The sequence below is a fragment of the Bos mutus genome, chromosome 5, assembly GCF_027580195.1.
Source record: "Bos mutus isolate GX-2022 chromosome 5, NWIPB_WYAK_1.1, whole genome shotgun sequence".
Taxonomy (NCBI): Eukaryota; Metazoa; Chordata; class Mammalia; order Artiodactyla; family Bovidae; genus Bos; species Bos mutus.
In genome coordinates this window covers 107,814,015-107,833,073 of record NC_091621.1, presented here as the reverse complement: position 1 = coordinate 107,833,073, position 19,059 = coordinate 107,814,015, and the positions used below count along the sequence as shown (strand labels likewise).

Below are 19,059 nucleotides of genomic sequence, written 5' to 3'. Positions count from 1 at the left end.
CAGGGAAAAAGACAAGCACCAGCTAAACATTAATTGTATCCATTTGAATTGATACAAGCCTTTATCAGCTTGATACAGCTCCTTCTCTATGGTCCCCTATGTATGACCGCATGGTCGTCATTCAGTCACCCTCATCTTAAAGGAGTAAGAATGACCACCTAAGAGGAGTCATACCTGCTGAAGTCACAAGTAGCTCCACTGGAAGCTGGGGCAACAATACAGCCCTGTTCTCTGTGAAACACACTTTATTTTGCTGACTGCCAGCCAAGAAGTCCTGGGGGGATGAGGCTGTAGGAAAAGACACTCTGGAAATAAAACCCACAATGGGAAGGCTGAGAGAGACTAGCACAGAGTCTGGTACTGAGATGGGTGTTGAAGAACAGAAGGGGAACCGGCCCTTCCTCTACAGAATATTACATCCACTGTGGACAAGTCTGAAAAGTCAGAAGGACCCTGGAGTGAGCTGCTCTGGCAGCATTTGGCAGGTCTTCCTTGTTACTCTAATAGAGCTTTAATTTACATTGACTCGATCATCTGCTAAAGGCTAAGGAAAGAAGACCCTCTTCAAGTACCTTAATTCAAACTCCTGTTTGGCCTTTCCACTAGTTTACTTGGTCTCAGCAAAAATAACCAGTATGTCCATGTGAGGTGGACCAGCACACTCAAGCCCCCATCCCAGAAAATGTTAGCCAGTGTCCACCTGCCTCAGGTCAGTGGTCCAGCAGACATACACGCAGCGCCTACGTTCTGTGCCAGGCCGGACAACACACGTGGATGCGGTGCAGCTTTGCCCTCAGGCTAGCCAGCTAGTGATCTAGAAGAAAAGACAGAATGATGCTTAAACAAGATAAAGTGGAAAGTCTTAAGCATTGTAAGCAGGGAACAGAGGAAGTAGGAGTAAAAGCTTCTGGCTATTGGGAAGTTTCTGGGGAGGACAGCACTTAAACTTTCCTTTGTGGGGACTATCCACAGCTTTGTGGGGGAGATGGATGGGATCCAAAGGAGAGAGGTGAGGACGGTCTCCGCCCCTGAAGAGAAGAGTCAGTTCCTACTGGGAAAAAAACAGCTTCAGGTCCCCATGACAGACCAGAGAGAAGATATGAGTGCCTGTTACAGAAAGGTCCCCAGTGTGGTCCCCACAACTAGAGACCCAGGGTAGATCTGAGCGCCCAACAAGGAAGATACTTAAAATTCCATCCATTTCCAAGCAGTGGATTCCCAGCCTAGGTAACCCTAGCCTCTTTGGCCAAATACAGCTGGATTGAAGTGTTAACATTCGCAATTTTGCAAGGAGGAAGTGGGGACAGAAATAATTAAATGGGGAGGAGGACACAAGCTGTCCTCGCCCAGGCCAGAGGCAGTGCTAGGGAGAGGAAAGATTGAATTAATACACAGCCAGGGATACAAGAAGGTGATTCCAGTGTTTCTGTGTATTGAAAATTACCACAATCAAAAGGTCTAAAAGGAGCCCCAAGTTTCCAATTGGGCTGTTTCTCGGACATCAGTCTAGGAAATGGGTGCAGCAGTGTCCAGGTGCTTTTTCATTTACTAGCTCACTGAATCCTCAAAACCAGCTCCAAAAGCTGACAGATGAGAAGACTGCAGCTTGGGAGTGTGCGCAAGGTCCTACAGCCAGAGCGAGCCAAAGGCTGCTGGACTCCAGCCCTGCCTTCCCCGGCATCCTTTCTCTCACTGCAGAGAAGCCCCGGTGATGGCTGATGACACAGGGCTGTATTCCAAACAAATCCAAAACACAGACTAAAAACTGAAGGGACAAAAACTAAGGAATAATAAACTTAAGTTCCAGGGTTCTCCAACCAGGGAACCTGATCTCTAGTTTCCCGAAGTGTTAAGTTCAGGACGTAGTCATGCTGTTCAAGGAGCGCACAGGCCAGCATCAAAAAGGATAAAATGTTTAAGAATAAATTTAACAAAAGACATGCACAATTGTACACTGAAAACTACAGAACATCACTGAAAGAAATGAAAGACCTAAAGAAATAAAAGGACATCCTTGTTCATGGATCAGAAGACTGGGAAGACCACATATTGTTAAGAAAGTGCGGACATACCTTGTTTTATTGTGCCTCACTTTATTGCACTTTGCAGATACTCACTTTTTTTTTACAAGCAAGATTTGTGTAATCCCTACATCAAGCAAGTCTACCAACGCCAGTTTTCCAATGATATTTGCTCACTTCATTTCTGTGTCACATTTTGGTAATTCTCCCAATATTTCAAACTTTTTCATTATTATATTTGCTATAGCAAATAGAAGGGGGGAAAGCAGAAGCAGTAACATTTTATTTTCTTCGGTTCCAAAATCACTGCAGACAATGGTGACTGCAGCCATGAAATTTAAAAGATGCTTGCTCCTTGGAAGGAAAGCTATGACAAACGGTATTAAAAAGCAAAGACGTCTCTTTGCCAACAAAGGCCTGTACAGTCAAAGCTGGGGTTCTTCCAGCAGTCATGTATGGATGTGAGAGCTGGACCGTAAGGAAGGCTGAGCACCAAAGAATTGATGCTTTTGAATTGTGGTGCTGGAGAAGACTCTTGAGAGTCCTGTGGACAGCATGGAGACCAAATGAGTCAATCTGAAAGGAAATCAACTCTGAATATCCATTGGAAGGACTGATGCTGAGACTGAAGCTGAAGCTCCAAACTTTGGCCACCTGATGCAAAGAGCTGACTCACTGGAAAAGACCCTGATGCTGGAAAAGACTGAAGGCAAAAGGAGAAGGGGTGGCAGAGGATGAGATGGTTAGATAGCACTGCTGCCTCAAGGGACATGAATTTGAGCAAACCCCAGGAGATAGTAAAGGACAGAGGAGCCTGGCGTGCTGTAGTCCATGGGGTAGCAAAGAGCTGGACACGACTTAGCAACTAAAGCGGAGAAGGCAATGGCACCCCACTCCAGTACTTTGGCCTGGAGAATCCCATGGATGGAGGAGCCTGGTAGGCTGCAGTCCATGGGGTCGCTAAGAGTCAGACACGACTAAGCGACTTCACTTTCACTTTTCACTTTCATGCATTGGAGAAGAAAATGGCAGCCCACTCCAGTGTTCTTGCTTGGAGAATCCCAGGGACTGGGGAGCCTGGTGGGCTGCCATCTATGGGGTCGCACAGAGTCGGACATGACTGAAGTGACTTAGTAGTAGTAGTAGTAGTAGTAGCGACTAAAGAACAAAATGGTGATCTATGATCAGTGGTCTTTGATGTTACTATTAAAATTGTCTTGGGAAACTAAGAACTATGCCCATCTAAGATGGCGAACTGAATCCATAAATGTGCGTGGTCTGACTGCTCCACTGACTGGCCATCCCCTCATCTCTCTCCCTCTCCTCAGGCCTCCCCATTCCTTGAGACAAAACAATACTGAAACTGGGCCAATTAATAACCCTATGATGGCCTCTAAATGTTCAGGTGAAAGGAAGAGTCACACATCTCTCCCTTTAAAGCAAAAGCCAGAAATGATGGAGCTTAGTGAGCAAGATATGTCAAAAGCTAAGACTGGGCTGAAAGCTGGCCTCTTGCACCAAACAGATTAAGTTGTGAGCGCAAAGGAAAAATACTTGAGGGAACTTAACATTGCTACTCCAATGAACACATAAATGATAAGACAGCAAAACAGCCTTACTGTTGATGTGGAAAACAAACTTTTAGTGATCTGGAAAGAAGATCAAACCAGCCCCAACAGTCCCTTAAGCCAAAGCCTAATCCAGAGAAGGCCCTACCTCTTTAATCTAGGAAGGCTGAGAGAGGTGATGAAGCTGCAGAAGAAAAATCTGAGGCCAGCAGAGACTGGTTCATGAGGTTTAAGAAACCACATCCGTGACACAGAAGTACGAGGTGAAATACCAAGTGCTGATGAAGAAGCTGCAGCAAGTTGTCCAGAAGATCTAGCTAAGATAATTAACAGCAGTGGTTGCACCAAACATTTTCGATGCAGATAAAACAAATGAAGATGTGAAGAGCTGACTCATTAGAAAAGACCCTGATGCTGGAAAAGACTGAAGGCGGGAGGAGAAGGGGACAACAGAGGATGAGATGGTTGGATGGCATCACCGACTCAATGGACATGAGTTTGAGTAAACTCCGGGAGGTAGTGAAGGACAGGGAGGCCTTGGCGTGCTGCAGTCCATGCGGTCGCAAACAGTCGGAGACGACTGAGCGACTGAATAACAATAACAAATGAAGACACTATATAGGGTCTTCATAACTAAAGAGAAGTCAGTGCAATGCCTGGCTTCACATCTTCAAAGGACAGGCTGACTCCCTTCTTAGGGAATAACAGAACTGATGACTTGAAGTTGAAGCCTGGGCTCGTTTGCCATTCTGAATATTCTAGGACACTTGATAATTAGGCTAAATCTACTCTGCCTGGGTTCTATAAATGGAAAAACAAAGCCTGGATGATAGTACTCCTGTATAAATGTTGTTTACTGAATATTTTAAGCCCACTGTTGACATACTGCAAAGAAAAGAAGATCTCTTTCAAAATAGTGCTGCTTCTTGACAATGCACCTGGTCCCCCAGAGCTCTGGCAGAGATGTAATGAGATTACTATTGTCCTCATGCCTGCTGACATCCCTTCTGCAGCCTGCGGGTCAAGGAGTAACTCCTACTTTCAAGTCTTATTTTTAGGAAACACATTTCATAAGGTTATAGCTTCCACAGATAGTGATATTTCTCTGATGGATCCAGGCAAAATCAGCCGAAAGCCTTCTGGAAAGGATTCACCACTCTAGCTGCCAACAGATTCAAGGCAAGAGGTATTAACAGGAGTTTGGAAGATGATTCCAACCCTTGTGGATGACTCTGAGGCATTCAAGACTTCAGTGGAGGGCTTCCCTGGTGACTCAGTGGTAAAGAATTCGCCTGCCAATGCAGGGGACATCGGTGCAATCCCTGATCCGGGAAGATCCCACAAGCCATGGAACAATTAAGCCTGTGTGATACAGCTATTAAACCTGTGCTCTAGAACCCAGGAGCCACAGCTACTGAAGCCCGAGCTCCCTAGAGCCTGTGCTCCACAAGAGAAGCCATAGCAATGAGAGGCCCGAGCACCACAAGTGGAGAGTAGCACCTGCTCACCGCAAGTAGAGAAAAGCCCATGCAGCAACAAAGACCTAGAACAGCCAAAAATAAATAAATTATTTTTTTAATTAAAAAAAAAGACTTCAGTGAGAGGAAGTAACTGCAGAGGTGGTGGAAACAGCAAGAGAATGAGAAGTGGCACCTGAAGAAGTGACTGAATTGCTGCCACCTCATGATAAAATTTGGGTGAGGAGTTGCTTCTCATACATAAGCAAAGAAAGTCGTTTCTTGAGATGGAGCCTACTCTTAGTGAGGATACTGTGAAGACTGTTGGGCAACAGTGGGGTAGAAGATTACAGAAACCTAGGTGATAACAGTGGCAGAGCTTGAGAGGACTGACCCCAACTTTGAAGGAAATTCTACTGGGGGTAAAATGCTACCAAACAGCTGTGCATGCTACAGAGAAAGCATCTGGGAAAGGAAGAGTCACTTGATGATTCAAACTTCACTGTTGTCAATTTTAAGAAATAACCAGTCACCCCAACCACCCTGATCAACATCTCCACCAGCAAAATGGTTACAACTCACTGAAGGCTTAGATGGTTAGCATTTTTAGCAATAGTATAATTGTATACAATAGTATAATCTAACAATAGTATTTTTAAATGATTTACTTATTTATTTTTGGCTGCGCTGGGTCTTTTTTCTGCTGTGTATGGGCTTTCTCTTGTCGTGAGCGGGGGCTACACTTCATTGCAAAGCACAGGCTGTAGGTGAGCAGGCTTGAGTAGACGCAGTGCGTGGGCTTTGCTGCTCCAAGGCAATGTGGGATCTTCCCAGATCAGGGATCGAACCCGTGTCTCCTGCATTAACAGTCAAATTCTTAACCATGGGACCATGAGAGAAGTCTCACAATTTTAAAATTAAAAGATATGTACATTGTTTTTTAGCCATAATGCTATTGCACATGTAATAAACTATAGGACAGTGTAAACATAACTCTTAATTTTAAGAGTTAAGCACTAGGAAATAAACAAATTCATGTAACTCACTTTATGGCAATACTTGCTTTCCTGCGGTGGTCTGAAAACAAACTGTCAATATATCTGAGGTACGCCTATACTACTCTCCAACTAATCTACAGATTCAATGCAATCCCTATCAAGAAAATGTACTTTTTTTTTAAGAAGAAATTGACATGCTGATCTTAAAATGCATATAGAAATGCAAAGGAGTCAGGGACTCCCCTGTTGAGCCAGTGGCTAAGACTCTGTGCTCCCAATGCATGGGGCTGAAGTTCAATCCCTAGTCAGAGAACTAGATCCCACACACTGCAACTAAGAGTTTCTATAGCTGCAACTAAGACCCGGGGCAGTGAAATAAAATAATGAAAGAAAATGAGACCCACATATTCACGGACAACTTATGCACACCAAAGGCACCAAGGTAATTTGACAGTGAAAGAATAATCTTTTAAGTAAATGATAGTGAAACAAGCAGTTATAAGTAAAACACCAAAAAAAAACCTGATTTACACATCAAACCATATACAAACTAAAGCCTTTGACTGTGTGGATCACAATGAACTGTGGAAAATTCTTAAAGAGATGGGAATACCAGACCACCTGACCTGCCTCTTGAGAAGCCTGCATGCAGGTCAGGAAGCAACAGTTAGAACTGGACATGGAACAACAGACTGGTTCCAAATAGGAAAAGGAGTACGTCAAGGCTGTATATTGTCACCCTGTTTATTTAACTTATATGCAGAGTACATCATGAGAAACGCTGGACTGGAAGAAACACAAGCTGGAATCAAGATTGCCAGGAGAAATATCAATAACCTCAGATATGCAGATGACACCACCCACCCGTATGGCAGAAAGTGAAGAAGAACTAAAGAGCCTCTTGATGAAAGTGAAAGAGGAGAGTGAAAAAGTTGGCTTAAAACTCAGCATCTGGTCCCATCACTTCATGGCAGATAGATGGGGAAACAGTGGAAACAGTGGCTGACTTTTTATTTTTGGGCTCCAAAATCACTGCAGATGGTGACTGCAGCCATGAAATTAAAAGACACTTGCTCCTTGAAAGGAAAGTTATAACCAACCTAGACAGTATATTAAAAACCAGAGACATTACTTTGCCAACAAAGGTCCATCTAGTCAAGGATATGGTTTTGCCAGTGGTCATGTATGGATGTGAGAGTTGGACTATAAAGAAAGCTGAGCGCCAAAGAATTGATGCTTTTGAACTGTGGTGTTGGAGAAGACTCTTGAGAGTCCCTTGGACTACAAGGAGATCAAACCAGTCCATCCTAAAGGAGATAAGTCCTGAGTGTTCATTGGAAGGACTGATGTTGAAGCTGAAACTCCAATACTTTGGCCACCTGATGCGAAAAGCTGAGTCCTTTGAAAAGACCCTGATGCTGGGAAAGATTGAAGGTGGGAGGAGAAGGGGATGACAAAGGATGAGATGGTGGGATGGCATCACTGACTCAATGGACATGTGTTTGGGTAGACTCCAGGAGTTGGTGATGGACAGTGAGGCCTGGCATGCTGCGGTTCACTGGGTTGCAAAGAGTTGGACACGACTCAGCAACTGAACTGAACTGAACTGAAAAGTTAAAGCTACAACTACTGAATTTTCTGGAAGGAAACATAGTAAAAAAAAAAAAATCTCTGCAAATCTGGAGAGGCAAAGATTTCTTAGGATGCAAAAATCATGACCCATAAAAAAATTTTTTTATTAACTTGAGTAAAACACAGTTTAATACTCATAAAACACCGTTAAGAAAATGTGAACAGCCCACAACCTGGGAAAATATTCACAATACACATACTTGATACACTAAAAAAAAGACCAGCATCTAGAATAAAGAACCCCTACAACTTAATAGTAAGAAGACAGATAACCCAATTAAAAAATAGGCAATAAGATTTAAGCACACACTTCACATGATAAGATATGTGAATGACAATAAGCAAATGAAAAGTGCTTATTAACATCATTAGTCTTCAGAGAAATGCAAACTAAAACCACAAGATACCAAAACCACAAGATATACACCCACTAAAATGGCTCAAATTGAAAAGGCTGTCAATACCAAGTGTTGGTAAGAACACCGAACTACTAAAATTCTCCCAGCGTGCCATTCAATGTTTAAAATGCCAAACTCTGGAAGACAGTTTGAGAGTTTTTTATAAATTCAATCACACCAGTATTCTAAGACCCAGGAATTCTATGAAATTCCCAAGTATTTACCCCAAACATTTGTCCATGCGGAGAACTGCGCATGCACGTTCCCAGCAGCTTTATTCCTAACAGCCCCGAACTGAAAGCAACCTAATGTCTAGCGCCAGGTGGATGGACGCTCAGCCACCAGGACACTGCCCAGCAAAGAAGCAACCTCACTCATGCAACAAGGAGGATGAGCCTCGAAAGAACGCAATGCTGCGTGAAAAAAGCCAAATTTAAAAGCATATACTGTATTACATTTATGTGAGATTCTAGAAAAGGCAAAGCTAGTCCATTAGTAGCAAAAATCAGAACAGTGGTTGCCGAGGGCCAGATGGGGGTAGAGTATGGCCTGACCGTGAAGGCACCTATCGGTAAACTCCCTGGGGTGGTGGGAATGCTTGGTTTCCTGTGTGGGAGTGAGGGTACTCATCGAACTGGACTCACCGCATCTCACCTCACCCCAGAGAAGACTCCTGGCCAGAGGCCGCATCTTCCCTAGCCTCCCCCACTGCCAGGCCATTGACGCCAGCAAACACCAAACGTCACACTGTGCAGCGTGTGTGACACACAGCGTTTCACTGAACTCTCTGGTAAGGATGTTCTGTGATGGTGCAGACCTTGGCCCTAACCCTAAAATATAAGTCTGTCCTACACTGAGCCACTAGCCACACGTGGCAACTGAGCACTGGAAAGGCAGTTCCTACAACTGGGGGACTGAATTGTTCTTTAATTTTAGTGAATTGAAAGGGAAATGCTACTGTAGACAGCACAGTTCCAGCTCTCCCAGAAGTGAGGACCATAATCCTCATTTTACAAGTGAATAAAGTGGGATTCTTGCGAGGTCCCTAATGTCAGTCTACGGGGAAAATATTAAGCTTCTCCCACTCAGGTTAAAAAAGGAAACGTGAAATTGATTGTCCTCTAATGGATCAGCTCAAAGATACAAAATCATCACAAAGAAACAGCACAGTTGCCACGCCTACACTGACGTCCCCAACGTCGCTGCTACCCCATCAGAAGGGCCCATCAGCAATGGCTTTGAGAGAAGACAGGCCATTGCAGACACACATCCCAGCCCTGGCAAAGGGTCAGCCCAGGGATATCCAGACTCTCCATGCCAACCACCTCCCGGGGTGTGGTCCCAGATGTGGGGCCACAGTCTGGGACTGCCTGTCAACCCCCACCCCTGGCCCCTGGCCATGCGGCTGAAATAGTCCTCTACTTCTCCAGGCAAATACATTAACTAGCATGTGTCCATCAGGCCCACGCCCTTGCTTGTGGCACCCGGGGCGTGAGAACCAGAAGAGCTTCCTGGTGCTGAGGCAGGTTTCTGAGCCTGCAGGCAGAGATTCGCAGGGACCAAGCTGGCTGGCGAAAGTGATGAGGGACCCCCGCTGGACTGGGCAGCTGGCCTTTCCCAGGGGACTCCCCAGCTCTTCTGCAAGTCTCCACTGCGGGGGACCACACCAGCCATGGGGCTCAGCACAGGGCCAGGGACACACTGTAAGTGCTTGATGGTGGCTCAAGGCCTCCTCCTCCAGGAAGCTGCCCTGATAACTGGTGCACAGACTCCCTCCTTCGATGGACAGAGCACTTGCTGTCACAGCACGTTTGGGCTCTTGGTCACATGCTGTCCCCACTGTGCAGCACCACATTCCTTGCTAGCCTGCCTTCCAGCCGTGTGCACTCTGCCAGCCCTGCCTCCACCCCCACCAGCATGTGACGAGCACCTGCTGACCACGCAGCTCTCGGGGACGGCATCACCTCCTCAAAGAGGTCCTGACCACCACTTTCCGGCACACTGCCCTGTGTCGATGTGCTCCAGAACCCTGTCTCTAACCAATACTTTTCCTGTTTATTATTTGTTTCAACCCTGTTGACCCGTTTAAGCCCTGGTTCCCACTGGCTGGGTTATTCTGGTCAGTGGGAACATTTGCAGCCAAAAGTTCTTGGGAACTTGCACCTGCCAGGTACCGCTAAGCTTTCACATACATTGCCTCACCCAACACTCACAAAATCCCAGCAAGGTAAGTTCTGTTAGTACTCCAGTTTTCACATGAGAAAACTGAGATGCAGGAAGATTCAAGAACATGGACTTCCTTGGTGGCTCAGTGGAAAAGAATCCACCTGTCTATAGGGGACCCAGGCTCAATCCCTGGCCTGGGAAGATCCTACGTGCCAAGGGGCAACTAAGCCCATGCAGTACAACTACTGAGCCACGTGCCCTAGAGGCTGTGCTCCACAACAGAAGTCACCAAAATGAGCAGCTCGTGCACCCCGACTAGAGTAGCACCCGCTCTGGGCAACTGAAGAGTGACCAAATGTAGCAACAAAGACCCAGCAGCCAAAAATAAATTAATTAATCTTTTTTAGAAAAAGACTCATGGAAGAAAACATAGAGAAAATCTTTGTAACTTTGGGTTAGGCAAAGAATTCCTAGATATACCTCTTTAAAAATGATAAACTGGACTTTATCAAGATTTAAAACTTGCCTTGCAAAAACGATGAGAGAACAAGCCATATGAAGAGAATGTGTGTAAATATCTGTGAATCATAAATACAACAAAAACCGCTATTCAAAAAACCAAACAAACACAGCAAAAGTAAACGTCCATCAAACTAAAAAGCTTCTACTCGGCAAAGGAAACAATCTGCAAAATGAAAAGGCAACCTACCAAATGGGAAAAAATATTTGCAAATCATATCTTTGATAAGATTTAATATCCAAAATATATAAAGAATTCATATAACTCAACAGCAAAACAAACAGCCAACAATCCAATTAAAAAATAGGCAGAGGATCTGAAAAGACATTTTTCCAAGACCACCAGATGGCCGACAGGCCCATGAAAAGGTGTTCAACACCACTAATCATCAGGGAGACACAGATAAAAACCATAGTGAGAGACCACCTCACACTTTTTAGAGTGACTATTATCAAAAAAGACAAGAAATAACAAGTGTCTGTGAGGATGTGGAGAAAAGGGAATCCTTATCCACTATTATGGACATGTAAATCTGGTACAGGCACTACGCAAACAGTATGGAGTTTCCGAAAATAATTAAAAATAGAACTATATGAACCAGTCATTCTACTTCTGGGTATCTATCTGAAGGAATGAACCCTAAATCAAAAGGATATCTGCACCCTTGTGTTCACTGCAGCAATATTTACAATAGTGAAGATATATTAACCACCTGGGTGTCCATTCACTGACGGATAAATGAATACAGACAATATGTTAAATGTATACAATTGAATAGGGGCTTCCCAGGTGGTGCAGTGGCGAGAACGTGCTTGCCAATGCAGGAGACAAGAGAGACTCAGGTTGGATCCCTGGATCAGGAAGATCTCGTGGAGTAGGGAATGGCAACCCACTCCAGTATTCTCGCCTGAAAAATCCCATAGACAGAGGAGCCTGGCGGGCTACAGTCCATGAGGTCACAGAGTCAGACAGGACTGAGCACAGAAGATACAACTGAATATGATCTAGTCACTGAAAAAAAAAAATCCTGCCATTTGCAACAGTACGGGTGGACCTTGAAGGCGTTGTTGCTGGTGCTGTTGTTCAGTCCCTATGTCACATCCGACTCTTGTGACCCCATGAACTGCAGCACCTGAGAACATCTTACCTGCCTCCTGAGAAATCTGATTGCAGGTCAAGAAGCAACAGTTAGAACCGCATGGTTCCAAATCGGGAAAGGAGTACGACAAGGCTGTATATTGTCACCCTGCTTATTTAACTCATATGCCGACTACATCATGCAAAATGCATGGCTGGATGAAGCACAAGCTGGAATCAAGATTGCAGGGAGAAATATCAATAACCTCAGATATGCAGATGACACCACCCTTATAAAGAGCCTCTTGATGAAAGTGAAAGAGGAGAGTGAAAAAGTTGGCTTAAAACTCAACATTTAAAACACTGAGATCAAGGCATCTGGTCCCATCACTTCATGGCAAATAGAAGGGAAACAATGGAAACAGTAAGAGACTTCATTTTCTTGGGTTCCAAAATCACTGCAGATGGTGATTGCAGCCATGAAATTAAAAGACACTTGCTCCTTGGAAGGAAAGTTATGACCAACCGAGACAGCATATTAAAAAGCAGAGACATTACTTTGCCGACAGAGGTCCATCTAATCAAAGCTATGGTTTTTCCAGTAGTCACGTATGGATGTGAGAGTTGGACCATAAAGAAACCTGAATGCTGAAGAATTGATATTTTTGAACTGTGGTGTTGGAGAAGACTCTTGCGAGTCCCCTGGACTGCAAGGAGATCCAAACAGTCTATCCTAATGGGAATCAGTCCTGAATATTCATTGGAAGGACTGATGTTGAAGCAGAAGCTCCAATACTTTGGCCACCTGATGCGAAGAACTGACTCACTGAAAAAGACCCTGATGCTTAGAAAGATGGAAGGCAGGAGGAGAAGGGGATGACAGAGGATGAGATGGTGGGATGGCATCACTGACTCGATGGACATGAGTTTGAGTAGGCTCTGGGAGTTGATGATGGACAGGGAAGCCTGGTCTGCTGTAGTCCATGGGGTCACAAAGAGTCAGACATGACTGAGCAACTGAACTGAATTGGTCCAAGTGTCACAATAGTGGTTAGTCTCACTAATCACTATTGAGTGCACTTATCATAGGAAACCAGTGACGTTTTCAGATTTAATTGTGGTCAGTGGAAGAATATGCTCCTGCTATTCAGTTTGTTAGATAAGGCCCACACCTGTTTTGCATCTCCCTTTTTGAAATGTCAGGATTGCGTTAAAGGAATTACTTACTTCATGTGTCCCCACAGCACCACATCACATTTAGAAAGAGGGGCTAGAACATCACCATGGATTTATAAATGTTTATCCCCTTCCCTGCAGGAGGGATTGGGCTTTTTTTTTTTTTTTTTTTAAGGTTTCCTAGTTGATTTCAAGGTGATCAGCTGAAATGAGCAAAAACCATGGTGGGTTGTCATGAGGATTAAATAAAATACTCAAAGGCACCGGGCCTAAGGAGCTGTTTATTAAATATTCACAGACTCTGAACCTGGATTGATCAACAATGGGAAAAGTGTGGTTTAGTGAAAAGCTTTTTCAGCACCAACAAGGCTGATTTACTTAACTTTTCTACGCTTCACTCTCATTTCTAAAAAGGATAAAAACCCCTCCGGCCTTTTAAGTTTGTTGTGGGGAAAAACAAAGTTACAGGATCAATGAGAACAGGCAGCCTGGAAACACCTGACACACATCACAGTAGAAAACGCTTGGCCTCTCTCCCTTTCACAGGCCGATGGGGACTGAAAAAAACACAGCGTCTCTTAGGGTCCCTGTCAGTGTCTGTGATAATAAACTGCCAGCTGCGTAGACCTTGCTACATGTATTAGTAAATACACCCCTCAAAAATGGGCATTTGATAAGCACCCATCAATTAACTGTACACCTGGAAGTGGTGCCACCAAATTAACTGCCATTATTCTACAAAGAAACGATTTCAGTTCTTTAACTGATACTTCAAAATTCCTACTTACATTTTGCATTTGCCTTCCAGTAATCTGCTAGGAGGTGAACCTGTCAATAGGAAGGACAAAAATTATCTATCACCAACGCCCTCAAAAGAACGCTCACTTAGAAAACCCAAAATAGTCAGCTGGAATTTTCAGAATTCAATCAACCCCCTCTCTACCTACCTCCCACTTTTGATTCTGCCTATAGACTCCTCGTAGTTGATCCAGCCCAAATCAAGAAATGTTTAAAAAATAGTAAGAGTCAAAACTGCTGGGGCCTGGTGATCTTGTTTGCTGGGACACAGTCGTTGGGACTTGGGAAGGGGCAGATTCCGCAAAAGAGCTGCTTTAAACTAATAGCTAGGCGCTCAGATGAGGTCAGATGAAGTCACAGCATCTTTGAGCTTTTCAGAGCTCTATGCTCAGCCAGGCAGTATTCCTACATACCTTTGATTTATTCAACATTAAGGCTCTGCCCCTGCTCCCTGATCTTATAAACGTCTCTAGGACACAATTTCTCCATCTATATAGGGAGGCTAATAAAACGCTTCCTCAGTGCGTTGTGAGGAATTATCTCTGACAACGTATCTGAAAGTGCTCTATCCTTTGCAAAGCACTACTCACATACTAGTTACGTCTTCCTAAGTCCAGCCGTTTTCACGTCAGAGCAAAGTGTGGCTTACAGAGATCAAACGTCTTCCCAAGGTCTCAGAGAACCAGGGCAGAGCTCGCTCGGTTATCTGCAACCATCCAACCCTTCTCAACTTTCAAAGCCTGGTTCGAGTACGCGTTTTCCTCAGCCCAGCGCAGCGGGCAAGAGACAAAAACGGCCCGGGGTTCGCACCCCAGCGCTGCCTCTCACGACCTCCTAGGACACACGACTGCTCCGTGCGCCTCAGGGGAAGGATGGGGTGGCGACCCCGCCTGGCCAGCCTGGATACCTAACAATGGCAGTTAGCTTCTTGTCAGTCCAGCTGGCACTCCCTCTCCTGTCTTCTCTCCGCTCGGGGGCCTGCAGTCAAGGCCGGGACACTTTGAGGGCTCGCTGAGTGCCAGGCACTGTGCTCGTGGCTCTGGCCGACCGCGACCCCCTCCTCAGCCCAAGACAAATGGTGGTGGTGTGCCTGTGGGGGGTCGTGCCGCCCCATCCTCCCCATCACGGGCAGGCGGGCATCCCAGCTCTGGCAGCCCCCGGTTCAGTAGTTCTCCTATCTCGCTGCCCCGCGACGACTCCAGCGCCCCTACCCTAAACGGCGGTCACTGACCCGCCCTGACTGGCCCCCGGCTGTTCAGCAGTCTGGCCGGGCTCGCACCAGCAGAAGCTGCACCCTTCCCGAGGAGCGGGCCGGGGCGGGGCGCGGGCCGGGGTCGGGCCGCGGGGCGGGGCGGGGCAGCCGGCGGTTGGCGCCGGGAACCCGCGCGCGCTCGCAGGCCACGTGACCCATGGGGCGGGGCGGGTATTGCGAGCAACTCCGCCCCAGGCTGGTATTCCCGCCCCGTAACCCCAGGGGGCGCGCCAAGATCTGGGCCTAATAGTTATCGTCCCATTTTGCAGATGAGGCAAACTGAGGCCAGCCCAGAGTCACGGGGCGGTGGGAGGGGGTGGAGGCCGGCCGGGTGTCAAAGCGGTTAGCACCGTGCCTGCCCCTGGTTGGGGCGGGAAAGCGCTGGTCTCCTTTCCTTTGGATTATATTGGAGCGGAAGCCCTAAGAGGGCAGAACTGTGCCGTTCGGTGTTGTGCCCGAGCACAGTGGGCACGCAGTAAATCAGTTGACTCAATGATTTACTCCGGCCCTGCCTACCTCTCTAACTTCAACTTTGAGTCACCCAGGCTTCTCCTCAAAAGCTTGTACAAGAATCCGAGAAAGTCCAGACAGGAGGGATATGATATGGAAAAGAGCTCCCAGCCTGCACTTGTGCAGAGGAATTAATCCAATTTACAGAAAAGGTGGAGAGAGACCAGCTAGGAGACTTCAGTGAAACCCAGAGCAGGATGATGGTGGTCTGTTTAAGGGGTGGCAGTGGAGATAGAAGGGGAAATGTTTGAGATAGGTTTTGGAGAATTAAGGGGATTTTCTGATGGATTGAAAGTAAGGAACGGAGCAAGAGGAAATAAAGAAGCAGTTCTTAAGTGGCTGATGGTGCTGGATAGTGAAATGGGGAACTAGGAGAGAAATAGGTTTAGGTTAAGGGAATAAAGTGTTCTGTTTTTCTATTTATGATGTAAGTTATCTCTACAGATATAAAAGTCTAGAACTCAGCGGACAAACACATGGACTGAAGATGGGAATGCAGGCCATATAAATGGTATTTACAGCATTAAGAATGAAAGACATCACTTATGGTGAGAAGATAAAAGAAGCAAGCAGGACAGAGCCCTGAAAATCACCTGGACTTAGAGTTCTGGTATGAGAGGGAGGCCCTGCAAAGGGGAGGGGACTGGCCAGAGAAGCAGGAGAAAAACCATGAGGGACCCAGAAAGAACAGTGTTTCAGGAAGCATGGAGTCATCAGTTTTGGCAAATGCCACTGAGAGAACAGCGATGTGGCTGTACATCAGAGAAATTGTACTTGAATTTGACAGAGCGCGTTTGGTGGAGTGTAGGGACAGCAGCAGCAGAAGTGGAGGTAGGTAGTGTGCACAGACAATTCTTTCAAGACATCGAGGGGTGGAAGAGAAGAGCGCAATGGTCAGGGACAGAGGAGGTGATTTCAAGGGATTTATTTGTCTAGAATGGGTGACACATGAGCACATGTGTGCAGTTATTTGGGAATGATCCAACAGAGAGCAAGAGATTTAATGATCCTGGAGAGACAGGGGCAGTGACTCACAGAGGAAAGGCCTCAGAAAGAGGGGAGTATGTAAGATTGTATATAAAGGCATAGCTCAGACCAGCCAAAAAGCATACCTTTGTGACAGCTCAGACCAAAGACCCAGGAGCTCCACTGCAGAAGAAACAGCCACACTATTTCAGGGTAGCCACTGTTGCTTAGCAACCTGTGTTTAGTAAGATGTTTCAACTGAATTCCTCATTAACTGCCATTTCAACTTAGGCTAACAGTTCACATCACTGGGACCTGCCTCAGCTTCCTTCCCTCCCCCAAAGCTGGGTACTTTTGTGGAAATGCCATGAAACTGGAAAGCTCAGGTTTCTGCTTTCTTCTACTGTTGATGATATATCCATTGCGATGTGAAAAATAATACATCATAAAGAAGATGGATTTAGGGACTCTGACTCTGATTTCATCTTAAAGGGAGGTTGTTGAAAACTGCAACAGCAAAGTGTTGAGGAAACTTCCCTGGTGGCTCAGTGATTAAGAATCCTCCTTCCAACCTGAGGGATGCAGGTTCGATCCCTGGTTGGGGAACTAAGATCCCACATGCCACAGAGCAACTAAGCCAGCGTGCCCGAACTATCGAACCTGTGCACTCTGGAGCCCATGTACCACAGTTACAGAGTCCATATGCCACAACAAAAGATCCCACGTGCTGCAACTAAAACCAAATGCAGCCGAATAATTTTTTTTTTTTTTTAATTTCAGGGTTTATATTTCTAACTCAGGACTCTCTGGTGAACTCCACTACCTTTTTGCCCTCTTGGAGGCATATCAGGCTAAGCAGAACTCCTAATTCCCTCTATTCAACCACCCAAACTCACTTATTCCTTGTACAGTTTTTACCAACTACAGAACATGGTCAACCCATCTGACATATTTACCCAAAGTCATTCTGGATTCCACCCTCTTCCAAACCTACTCCATACAATTAATTACTGCCTCCAACATACTTCTCAAATTCTTCTACCTTTCTGCAAGTCCTCTAAGTCTGCCCTGGTCCAAGTCACCACCATCCCTCCCCTGGATCAGCACAGGAGCCTTCTAACTGGCCCCCTGCTGCTCCCTTGATCTACCTCCAACACACTCTCCACGAAGCATCCAGAGAGTGAGCTCTTAAAACAAAATCTAAACAATCTACTTATTTCCTTAAAAATCTTTGAAGGTTTCTGGTTACATCTTTCTGCCAACTGGAGCCCTTTACCTCCTCCTCTAAATTCTGTGTCTGGGAACTTCCCTGGTTGTCTATTGGCTAAGACTCCACAATCTCAATGCAGGGGGCCCAGGATTGATCCCTGGTTCGGGAACTAGATCCCACATGCCACAGTTAAGAACTCAAATGCCTCAACTAAAGCTCCTTCATGCCACAACTAAAGATCCCCCATACCACAACTAAGACCTGATGTAGTCAAATAAAAAAATACATAGTTTTTAAAAATATAGGATACCTTTTGGTGGCAGAACCAACAGTACTCGTGGACAACGTGGGTATGTGGCTGGAGGTAGAAAGTCTTGAAGAAAACAAATTAAGAAAGACTTTCACATGTATCTGAACTGAAACTGAAAGTTGCTCAGTCGTGTCCGACTCTTTGCGACCCCACAGACTATACAGTTCATGGAATTCTCTAGGCCAGAATACTGGAGTGGGTAGCCTAACCCTTCTCCAGGGGATTTTCCCAACCCAGGAATTGAACCGGGGTCTCCTGCATTGCACGTGGATTCTTTACCAACTGAGCTATCAGGGAAGCCCACTCACATGTATCTAGTGGACCTCAAATTTAGAAATATATTTAACACATGTCAAGGCCTACTTATTATATTTAGATTCTCAATTAAGAGTATAGCATAGGCAAAGAATTTGGAATAAATCTTGAATTCCAATCAAATGTGATCTTAAAAACTGTCTAAACCCAAAGTGCCACTGTTTCCTCATTTGTGAAACAGTGACTGATTGTTCCTGATTTAAGATGTTTGTACAGCTCCATGGTAGAATTTCCTTGATGGCTCAGTGGTAAACAATCCGCCTGCCAATGTAGGAAACAGGGTTCTGATCCCTGGTCCGGGAAGATCCCACATGCTGTGGAGCAATGAAGCCCGTGTGCCACAACTAATGACCTTGCGCCCTAGAGCTGGCGCTCTGCACAAGAGAGTCCATGGCAATAAGAAGCCTACGGATTGCAAGGAAGAGTAGCCCCCACCCTACCCCCACCTCTCTGCAACTAAAGTCCACACAGCAAGGAAAACCCAGCACAAATAAATGAATTTTTTTTCTTTTTTTAATTTAAAGCTCTACTACAGCACCTAGAACTGTAAGGACCGTTGTGGGAAACCCCAAAAGAATGAGGCAGAGAGCCTCATATCTGAGATTTATTTCAGGAGATGGTGATGCAAGGTAGAGTGTTGCAGAATTTTGAGCATGTGGGACATTTATACCATTGGACCTAAGAG

At 45.6% G+C, this 19,059-nt stretch overlaps 1 long non-coding RNA gene across 1 annotated transcript; it reads right to left on the bottom strand.

The window, feature by feature from the left end:
- Window positions 1-677: 677 nt before the first annotated feature.
- LOC138987861 (uncharacterized) lies at window positions 678-15,155 on the bottom strand. The gene is made up of 3 exons (XR_011464140.1): window positions 15,023-15,155; window positions 13,802-13,841; window positions 678-814 (listed from the first exon to the last, which is right to left on the bottom strand). It is a non-coding gene; the product is annotated as an uncharacterized lncRNA (long non-coding RNA).
- Between the last annotated feature and the right edge of the window lie 3,904 nt (window positions 15,156-19,059).